This window comes from Oncorhynchus masou, chromosome 16 (genome assembly GCF_036934945.1).
Source record: "Oncorhynchus masou masou isolate Uvic2021 chromosome 16, UVic_Omas_1.1, whole genome shotgun sequence".
Taxonomy (NCBI): domain Eukaryota; kingdom Metazoa; phylum Chordata; class Actinopteri; order Salmoniformes; family Salmonidae; genus Oncorhynchus; species Oncorhynchus masou.
Genome location: NC_088227.1, coordinates 25,304,625 through 25,316,458, shown reverse-complemented (window position 1 = coordinate 25,316,458; position 11,834 = coordinate 25,304,625).

Below are 11,834 nucleotides of genomic sequence, written 5' to 3'. Positions count from 1 at the left end.
CCTTCGTTATGTTGATGTTGAGGGAGAGGTTATTTTCCTAGCACCACTCCGCCAGGGCCCTCACCTCCTCCCTGTAGGGTGTCTCATCATTGTTGGTAATCAGGCCTACTACTTTGTGTCGTCTGCAAAGTTGATGATTGAGTTGAAGGCGTGCATGGCCACGCAGTCATGGTTGAACAGGAAGTACGGGAGGGGGCTGAGCACGCACCCTTGTGGGACCCGTGTTGAGGATCAGCGAAGTGGCGGCCCATCAGGAAGTCCAAGACCCAGTTGCACAGGGTGGGGTTCAGACCCTGGGCCCCGAGCTTAATGGGTACTATAGTTCCCACAGTTCCCATAAAAGCTACAATGCTAATATTTACATAAACTCTTCACAGTTATATTCTGTGGGTGTCAATGAGTAGACTGATACCCAATTTCATTGCTCCACATTCCAACACTTCAAACTTGTTCAACATTATCCAGTCTAAATATATAATTGTAACCTTCTGCGTCACTTTCAAAGGGACTTTTATTTTGCAGTCGAACCGCAAATTGCACTAGTGTGGCTAATCCTTATTGTGGCTAGCTTCACAACATGTCCGGTCAAGCCTCACTAGCTATATTAAGCTAGCTTGCTGTTTATAACGTTAGCTTTGGGCAACAGGGCTAAGTAAGTAGCTGGCTAGCTAGTTATTTTCATGAATTGAAGTTCGATTTCAATTGGAGAAAAACAAGTGGCTACCTAGCTAATACTTACTCACATGGATTCCTAAATCATTGCTAAGAATATTGAAAATGTTGTTTTCAGGGTGGTTGCATTGGTGCCAACTCGGTACCAAGCTAAAGCTAGCTAGCTACCCCAGAAGTTGCAAATAACATATGTATCTGCGCTTGGCTTGCACATGCAAATACAGCACACACAACATTCTATAATAGAATTGTGTTATTTGACTTATCTTTTAGTTTTATTTGATGCGTATCAAACGGCATTCTAAAAATTATTAAATGAAGGTCACAAAAATATTTCATTTAAGTGTGATGTCACAAAAGCAAGATTCCCATTATCGGATAGATGTGACAAAATGATGAATTGTTCGATGCATTGTTGATGTGATACAGAGAAAACCCCATAGTCACAATGACATTACTAGCAGAATATCATGTACTATAACTTGATGTCACAAAGTGTAGAATTGACTGACATAAATATAGATATATCTTTGGACATAAAGCTGTCACCTTTATTGAAAAAAAAGTATTGTTTTCTCACATACTGTATTACTGTACCTCAAATCTCTTCTGTGTCAGTGTCTAAAACAACTGCAGTATTTTCTCCAAAACTGAATTACTTTTCAGTGCAGCTCAGATAACTCACGTGTTACAAAGCCACACCGGATCGAACTTCTCATTGGAGAATCCACTTTCCAACTCCGTCTCTCCCCACTCATGCCATGCCATCACATGGTTCCCAAACTTTAAAAAAAGGAACTCAGTCCAGCTTTCAACTGTAGGCTGTCGTTGTAAATAAGAGTTTGTTCTGAACTGACTTGCCTAGTTAAATAAAGGTTGAATACAAAATTTAAAAAATGAAATACTCTTAAAAGTTGTAATAGGGTAGTGCATCATCAGTTTTCCTCTTGTCATGTCAGTCATTGCTGACCTTAGAGAGCTATTTGTAAATGTCCAGATCAACTATCCCATGTCAGTCATTGCAGACCTTAGAGAGCTATTTGTAAATGTCCAGATCAACTATCCCATGTCAGTCATTGCAGACCTTAGAGAACTATTTGTAAATGTCCAGATCAACTATCCCATGTCAGTCATTGCAGACCTTAGAGAACTATTTGTAAATGTCCAGATCAACTATCCCATGTCAGTCATTGCAGACCTTAGAGAACTATTTGTAAATGTCCAGATCAACTATCCCATGTCAGTCATTGCAGACCTTAGAGAACTATTTGTAAATGTCCAGATCAACTATCCCATGTCAGTCATTGCAGACCTTAGAGAATTATTTGTAAATGTCCAGATCAACTATCACATGTCAGTCATTGCAGACCTTAGAGAATTATTTGTAAATGTCCAGATCAACTATCCCATGTCAGTCATTGCAGACCTTAGAGAATTATTTGTAAATGTCCAGATCAACTATCCCATGTCAGTCATTGCAGACCTTAGAGAATTATTTGTAAATGTCCAGATCAACTATCACATGTCAGTCATTGCAGACCTTAGAGAATTATTTGTAAATGTCCAGATCAACTATCCCATGTCAGCTAACTTTTTTTAGCCAGGATTTTTTGCCCATAGATTTTGTTGTACTGTTTGAGTCACTCAAATAGCACATGAATACACATTAGACATGGCAAAATGTATAGAATTGCAAGAACATTTGCTTTAAAACAGCAACATTCTGTGCACCCAATGACAAATGTGTAGAATTGCAGGTATGTTCTCCATTCCCCAATGCTGCAAGGGTGGCCTGAGTGAAACGTTTGGTAAGCCCTGATCTAAAGGTAGTGCAAGCCATTGATCAAACTCAACCTTCTGATTGTATTCCTCTGCAATTGTAATCACAGTGAACGATGTGGCTGTTTACTTAGACAAATACAAAGAGAGTGCCTTTCAACATCAGTGGCTACTTTTTATGTTCTGGGCAGAGGAGGAGGAGGAGGAGGAGGAGGAGTGTGTTTCATTGCTGTAAGGAGAGGAAGACATATGTCTTCAAAGTGCACAAAGAGAGAGAGAGAGAAGTTAATGTTGTGGATGGATACGAACCATTAGGATATTGCTCTCATGCTTCCCAATCAGACTCTCAGAGCTTCCTAACTCACCAGCAGCCATTTACCGTATGGTTGGAGAGAGAGAGAGAGAGAGAGAAAAAGGCACAAAGGAACTATGGTAATCAGGATGCCTTAGAAATTAGTCTCACACGCGCGCGCACACACACACACACACACACACACACACACACACACACACACACACACACACACACACACACACACACACACACACACACACACACACACACACACACACACACACACCCTCTCTCTGAGGTCATTGTTAAAGAGAATAAGCAGAGTCATCTACAGAATGATCACTCGGCTGCTGTGTGTGTGCTCATTTGGAAGCAATACACCTTCTGTTCCTTTTATGTGTTTGTTGCTATTTCCTGGATGTAAATGTGTGTTCACTTTGACAAGTTCACCTCAATTAGACCTTCTCTACTCATGGTGCTTGTTAATTTAGACATGGAATGATGAATTCATTAGTTGCGTTTCATTTCACACTTCGATGTTACAATTTAACTTCCTGGTAATCATATTCAATTTGATGTCAAATCAAAGTATATAAAGTCAGTATACACAGTCTGACCTTCTGGTATTGAACTGTAGATTAACCTTCTGTTTGCATCATTACTCAATGAAATTCTGATTAACTGAATCATGTTTCATATTAGGTTTCTCAAGGAATCCTGAACTTCAGTGAACATTTGCAGACCAACGGCTGATGACCAAAATGTGTAAGACCAGGAGTTTGTCTTTGGGGCGGCAGGTAGCCTCGTGGTTAGAGCGTTGGGCCAGTAACCGAAAGGTTGCTGGATCGAATCCCTGAGCTGACAAGGTAAAAACCTGTCATTCTGCCCCTGAACAGGCAGTTAACCCTCCGTTTCCCAGTAGGCTGTCATTGTAAATAAGAATTTGTTCTTTAACTGACTTGCCTAGTTAAATAAATAATTGGCCATGTGATATCCCCAGGAAAAACTCTGGGCCTTAGTTGCGGAGTATAGGTCCTTAAAGGGGCAAGTATAGGTCCTTAAAGGGGCAAGTATAGGTCCTTAAAGGGGCAATCTGCAGTTGCTTCATCCATTTTCTGATATAAATTAATGATATTTCCCCATTCATTCTTAAATAATATAACTTATACACGCCCCATGAGCTTAGTTAAACTGTCATGCACGCACACACACACGCACACACACACACACACACACACACTGCAGTACTCATTAAATATCTGGCAGTATAGAGGGTATTGTTATATGTAGTCATGTGCTGCTCCACTTTAGTGCGTCCCGAGTCAGCAGAAATCAGAGTGCTCACAAGAGATGAAAAAAGAGCTGCTCCAGAAGCCCAACTATCCCCTCTAAACACTGTGTTCACACTGAGGATTTAGGGACAGAGAAGTGTCATATCTATTTTTCATGTGAATCGATAACATGGTTTACCTCTGATGATTCTAGGTTTGATTCAGGTTTGCATATATTCTCATTAAAGCCATTCAGGGGGAATGGAATTGCTTAGAGAAGTGAAGTAATAAGGAGTGGGCTCGACAGAATGAATTCAAACTCGATAGGTTTCACTTCCCTCTCAACACATGCTGACCAGAGTGGAGTGGAGTGGGGTGCAGTGGAAGTGGGGCAGCAGTGTTCCTGGCAACTGCTGTAACTATGAATAATGGAACAGCAGGAGACACAGTCAATACGGGAAACTTAATGCTAACTTAGAGATTTCGTTTTTATTTCAGGTTCCCACCACACCATCTTCCCCTCTCCTCTCCCCCTCCTTCTTTGAATGAGAATGAAAGGAATGGGAGATTGATATCAACAGAAGATGAAGAGAATTGCTGCTCTCAGGGAGTGTTAGGAGAGTGTAAGAAGAAACAACACTAGAAGAGAGATTACAGTCGTTTATCAGAGCCATACACTGTGATACTATGATATAGGACATCAGCCTTGTTACTAAACACTGGGATATAGACAGGGAGTAAAGGAGGGAGAGGGAAAGAGAAGGAGAGAATGGTTTACAAAGATAAATAATGGGGAGAGAGAGAGAGAGAGACACAGAGAGAGAGAGACAAAATTAGGTGGAAACTAAGCTGCACTTCCTAACCTCCTGTCCAATATATGACCATATTAGAGACACATATTTCCCTCAGATTACACAGATCCACAAAGATATGGAAAACAAACCCAATTTTGAAAAACTCCTGTCGTGACGTTGGCCTCTTTGGGTATAGAAAGCCCCATCCCCCTCTCCCTGCCTCCCCCTTTCCTCCTTCAACTAGGTTGCTGTGGTCAGAGAGAAGTCGTAAATTCCTGAGGATCTCCTCATGGACACAGTATAGAGAGAGTACATTTTCATAGAGGACAAAGGAAATCCTTCCACCTCACAGAACTTGAGGTACGAACAAATTTCATGTTCCGGAGAAAGTATAAAGATCGGTGAAGAATCCAGCTACGAACAGCTACGAATTCGGTATCATTGAATGCGAAGAATGACAACCGCCGAAACATTCATTCTATAACGAAACGAATGAATGTCACTCTGAACGATCCACTATAACCACGACAGAGAGAGAGATGGAGAGAGACGGACAATTCTACAAAATAAACAAACTTTTCACCAGCGATCAAGATGACACACTGGGCGTAAATATAAATATTGATTGCAATTGTTCCCGAATGAGTGAGCGTTCATGTGCAAAGGATTAGCATTTCAATTGTTATAATTATCACTTTGTAGTGACTTCTTAGTCGACCCCCACTTCCCCTTTTTGTCTAACAAGCCCCACTAAGGCACATTTTCCTATCATTTCATGTAACCACATTTACCTTGTTTGTTTGTTTATGGATTTCTGTGAATTACTTAGTAATAAATAAATGATTTAAGACAATTGATGTATGGATGACTCATAGTGAAGACTGGGTTCGTGCAGATAACCAACAATTTACGACGTTTGGAATGAGACTAACATGAAGTAAAGTAAGTAATTCATTAATTCGAAGACTAATTGATCAGATAAAATATCTGAAAAGTTATTTTAGGAATTGATAACTTTGTAATCTGAATATTTTTCCTTGGTGCCCCGACTTCCTTGTAATTACGGTTACATGATTAATCAGTCTAATCGCGTAATAACTAATTACAGAGAATCTTTGATAAAAACAGTCTTCAGTTAATGATAGTAAAGACATGTCTTATTTATTTATTTACTTATGTCTTTATTGTTTTGAAACTTCTGCATGTGTAATGTTTACTGTTCCTTTTTATTGTTTATTTCACTTTTGTATATTATCTACCTCACTTGCTTTGGCAATGTTAACACGTTTCCCATGCTAATAAAGCCCCTTGAATTGAATTGAGACAGAGACAGGGAGGGAGGGAGGGAGGGAGGGAGGGAGGGAGGGAGGGAGGGAGGGAGGGAGGGAGGGAGGGAGGGAGGGAGGGAGGGAGGGAGGCAGGCAAGCAGGCAGGCAGAGAGAGAGAAAGAGAGAGAGAGAGAGAGAGAGAGAGAGAGAGAGAGAGACAGAGAGAGAGAGAGACAGAGAGACAGAGAGAACAGCAGTAGAACCATCAGGGTCAAGAGCTACAGTAGACGGATGGATGAGTGAATATGTGACAGTCAGAGCAGGCAGAATGCCTAGCAGACTGGGAAACAATGATGGTGATGCAGAGCTATTTACCATATGGGGACAATTGAAAGGCTTGTTCCAGACTATTTTTCAATTGCAAGAGGAAGGTTTCTCTTAACACTAGAAGAGCCGAGTGAGTAATTTTGACTCAATATGAATTTAAAATCAAATATCTCTGCCATTTTTAAAGTCATGTCCCCCTCCGTCCTTGTCTTTCCTTAATAAGTTTATTCAACCCAAAAATATTGTCAGAATTTAAATATCTCAAACAGAATTTGTGTCATAAGCATTTTTAAGAAGACATGTCATGTTGTCCCCTAGAATGCCAAAAAGTTACTTTTTCAAATCTTCCCACAGAGTCACATACAGCTAAGACATTTAGATGTCTATATACTGTAGAATCAAAAAGAGCAGATCTTACAAGGATAATCATTGTTCCATGCGCTCCACACGTGAGATCGCGGCAACAGATTGCCCACAGTAACATAAACTAATGAAAATGCTATCGTGTTCTTTAAAATAATATATCTTTTGTGTTCTGATGTTACCCGAGCCGTCATAAACACAACCAAAGGATTATTTTTCCGATAGTGTTTATGAAATATATTTATTAGACTGTTAGAATATTTAAGTCAAAATGACTGCTCATTGGCTCAAAGGAGGGTCCCTCGAGGCCCGGCTTTTCTAGTGTCAAGTCCGTTTTTCAAAGAAATTGTATGATTGCACTATTCAGTCCTAACACAAAAAGACTGATTCAGATAGGCTTTAAGGCAGTCAGTGGGGTGCCACTTCTCTCTCTCTTTCTGTCTCTTCTTCAAAGCTTGATTATTTCCTTTTCTCTGCTCCACACTTTCCTCTGACTTTCTTTATTCTCATCCATCATTTCTTCCACTCAGCCATTTCCCCTGCTTGCTTACCTTTCTTCCTTTCTATTCCACTCTGAGCCACTGCGATCTCTGTTACACACAAGGCAAACCTTTCTATAAGCCTTTGCAACAAGCCAGAGTACCAATTTCCATTTCTCAAAGTTTAGAACCATATTCATCCAACAAAAAGCTCAAATACCCCCGTCAGTGTCACAGCACACTGGGCACAGATGTCAGTTCAACATCTAGGTTTGATTTACATTTGGTTGAGTTGTCAACTAAAATTTGACCATGTCATTTAGGTTCAAAGTTGGGTGAAAAAAATAAGAAATGCCCTAATGTTGATGACTTTTTGCAAATCCAATCAATTTTCCACGTTGATTCAATGTCATCACATAGATTTTTTTGGTTGAAATGACATGGGAGTTGTTTTAGACAGAGTTCTCCTCCCTCGTCACCTGTAGTAGTTCACATAGAAACAAACTCCAATCTGTCCTGGCTCAGCCGTGTCTGAATGTGCTCTGACTGTCCATGCTAAATCAGCTCTATCTGTCCCTCTGACACTCTCAAGAGAGAGAGAGAGAGAGAGAGAGAGAGAGGGAGAGACAGCGGGTAAACACAAGTATTTCCCGTAACTGTGCCTCAAAACCAAATGTTTACCTGGCCCACCGCTCCACCCTGGACTTGTACAGCCTTTATGACCAGGTCCACCTATACAAGGCAGCAGTGCCCAGCTGTCAGAGCAGCTCACAGATCATTGCATCTGTAAATAGCCCATTCAAACTACCTCTTCCTCATACTGTATTTATTTATTTATTTTGCTCCTTTGCACCCCAGTATCTCTACTTGCACATTCATCTTCTGCACATCTATCACTCCAGTGTTTAATTGCTATATCATAATTACCTCACCACTATGGCCTATTTATTGCCTGACCTCCCTTATCTTACCTCATCTGCACACACTGTATAGACGTTTTTCTACTGTATTATTGACTGTATGTTTGTTTATTCCATGTGTAACTCTGTGTTGTTGTATGTGTCAAACTGCTTTGCTTTATCTTGGCCAGGTCGCAGTTTAAAGCAGTTGTGAGCAGGCAAACAGGCCCAACCCCGACTCTTAAACTAGCCCAAGCCAATGGCATGTACGAGATGCTCAGCATGCTATGCTCACACTTACTGGCCTGAGGCCAAACCACACAACCAACAACATTGGACACTTTATGGAACACAAAGCCTTCACTATATCATCCTGGAATATCCAAGGCCTGAGGTCATCTGCCTTTGGCCTAAAGAGCAGGAACCTGGACTTCACCAAAGGAATCGGAAATACAGACATTGTCATCCTGCAAGAAACATGGAATAGAGTAGACAGACCCACTGGTTGCCCTCTAGGCTACAGAGCGCTGGTAGTCCGATCCACCAAACTACCAGGTGTGAAACAGGGAAGGGACTCAGGGGGTATGCTAATTTGGTATAGAGCAGACCTAACTCACTCTATTAAATTAATCAAAACAGGAAAATTTTAAATTTGGCTGCAAATTCAAAATTAAATTATCTTAACAGAGAAAAATGTCCTCCTGTGTGCTACCTATATCCCCCCATTAGAATCCACATACTTTAATGAAGACAGCTTCTCCATCCTGGAGGGGGAAATCAATCATTTCCAGGGACATGTACTAGTCTGTGGCGACCTAAATGCCAGAACTGGACAAGAACCTGACACCCTCAGCACACAGTGGGACAAACACCTCCCTGGAGGTGACAGCATTCCCTTCCCCGTATACCCCCCTAGGCACAACTATGACAACATAACCAACAAAAGTGGGTTACAGCTCCTGCCGCTCAGTGGCACGTTGGGTATGTACATAGTCAATGGTAGGCTTTGATGGGACCCCTATGGTAGGTACACCTATAGCTCATCTCTTGGCAGTAGTACTGTAGACTACATTATCACTGACCTCAACCCAGAGTCTCTCAGAGCGTTCACAGTCAGCCCCCTGACACCCCTATCAGACCACAGCAAAGTCACAGTCTACTTGAACAGAGCAATACTCAATCATGAGGCATCAAAGCCAAAGGAACTGATTAAGAAATGCTATAGATGGAAGGATTGCAGTGTGGAAACCTCCCAAAAAACAGTTAAGCAACAACAAATTCAATCCCTTTTAGACAACTTCCTGGATAAAACGTTCCACTGTAATAGTGAAGGTGTAAACTTGGCAGTAGAAAACCTAAACAGTATATTTGACCTCCCAGCTTCCTTATCAAATCTAAAAATTTCAAACAGAAAACCGAAAATGAACAACAATGACAAATGGTTTGATGAAGAATGCAAAAACCTAAGAAAGAAATTGAGAAACCTGTCCAACCAAAAACATAGAGACCCAGAAAACCTGAGTCTGCACCTTCACTATGGTGAATCACTAAAACAATACAGAAATACACTACGGAAAAAGAAGGAATAGCAAGTCAGAAATCAGCTCAATGTAATTGAAGAATCCATAGACTCTAACCGCTTCTGGGAGAATTGAGGAGTTAGCTACCCAAAATGGAGATGTATGGGTAAACCACTTCTCCAATCTGTTTGGCCCTATAACAACGAACAAACAGCAAAAACATATACATGATCAAATACAAATCATAGAATCTAATATTAAAGACTACCAGAACAAACTGGATTCTCCAATTACCTTGAATGAGTTACAGGACAAAATACAGACCTTCCAACCCAAAAAGGCCTGTGGTGTTGATGGTATCCTCAATGAAATGATCAAATATACAGTCAACAAATTCCAGTTGGATATACTAAAACTCTTTAACATCATCCTTAGCTCTGGCATCTTCCCCAATATTTGGAACCAAGGACTGATCACCCCAATCCACAAAAGTGGAGACAAATTTGACCCCAATAACTACCGTGGGATATGCGTCAACAGCAACCTTGGGAAAATCCTCTGCATCATCATTAACAGCAGACTTGTACATTTCCTCAGTGAAAACAATGTACTGAGCAAATGTCACATTGGCTTTTCGACCAAATTATCGTACGACAGACCACATATTTATTTTCCCTTTTGTACTTTCACCATTTGTACACCGTTACAACACTGTATATATACATAACATGACATTTGAAATGTCTTTATTCTTTTGGAACTGCTATGAGTGTAATATTTACTGTTAATTTTGATTGTTTATTTCACATTTGTTTATTATCTACTTCACTTGCTTTGGCAATGTTAATATATGTTTCCGATGCCAATAAAGCCCCTTGAATTGAATTGAATTGAGAGAGTGAGAGAGTCTTTCATTCATACACCCACAGGGCCAACATAGCTAAATTGGTGTGTGGTTAAATACATCTGCCTTAGAAGACAGCAGCAGGCCTTCTGCTAACATTAATAGTATGTATTATGCAGATTAACTTGTTAGAGAATGCAGTAGTTTTGTATTCTATCTTTTTAGATTTGCTTTGATTTTGCCAACATGACCACAGGGACAAAATACAAGACAGCCACTTTTAACAAAACTTGTTAAAAGTTTGAGTAATTATTCTCAGAACTTAATACAAAGTGTTGCCATCAATCATATGTAAGAAATCAATAAACCATAAAATCACTGAACCATAAGGGTAATTATGAATTACTTGCCTGAATCATTTTCTATTGTCAAAATAGAACAAGACATGTCAGTCAATGTTTAAGTGTGGATCTCCAGGCCCAGTTCACCCTGTGCAGGCTGGAAAGACAGAAGAAGGGTAAAAAGTGGAATAAACAGAAAGTAAATAATATCCTGTTGTTTATTGCTCTGATATGCTCATGCTAGTGATGTGGCAGGGCTCTTAGCACCGTGAACGCCGATGATCAGACCATAGCTAATGACCCATACTGTAATGGCACTACGGGGATATTGACTGATCCCACCACCTCTCCCAAATACCTACACCCCCGACACACTGATTTCTATTTGTCTCCCCCCATTAGGTCCAGGCCTGTGCTGGGCGGTAGGGAAAGAGCCGTGACAGAAGAGAAGAGGAGTAGAACCAGAACTAAACAGTGTTAGAAACCTCTATCGATCTGTCATGGCTGCAGGGAAGGTGTGAAGAGAAAGAGGGATTGACACACACACACAAAGGGGCAATCTTATTCATGTTGTAAAAGATGGATAATAAATGTGTGGATGATTGGCAGCGCTAATTGCTCGGTAGAGTGTGAATCTGAGGGCACAGTAGAGAGAGGAGAGAGAGAGAGAAGAGGTGAAATAGAATGGGAAAATGGATGGAGCATTGAGGAAAAACACGTTAAGGAGAAAAAGCACGAGAGGTAGGGAGAGAGAGAATATTAATTAAGAGAGAAAGGAGAAAGATGTCCTAGAAATGAAAATGAGTGAATGAGAGGAGGGAGAGATGAGCAGATGAGTGCGATTTATGTTAAAGCAGCAGCGTGGTGGCAGTGCCTGTCTGCACTCTCAGTCAGCACTCTGTCATATTAGTGAGAGTGTTAATGAAGTGCATTAGACAGCCGTGATATATCTGAAGAAAGGGAGGTGTAGTGCCCTCTCCTC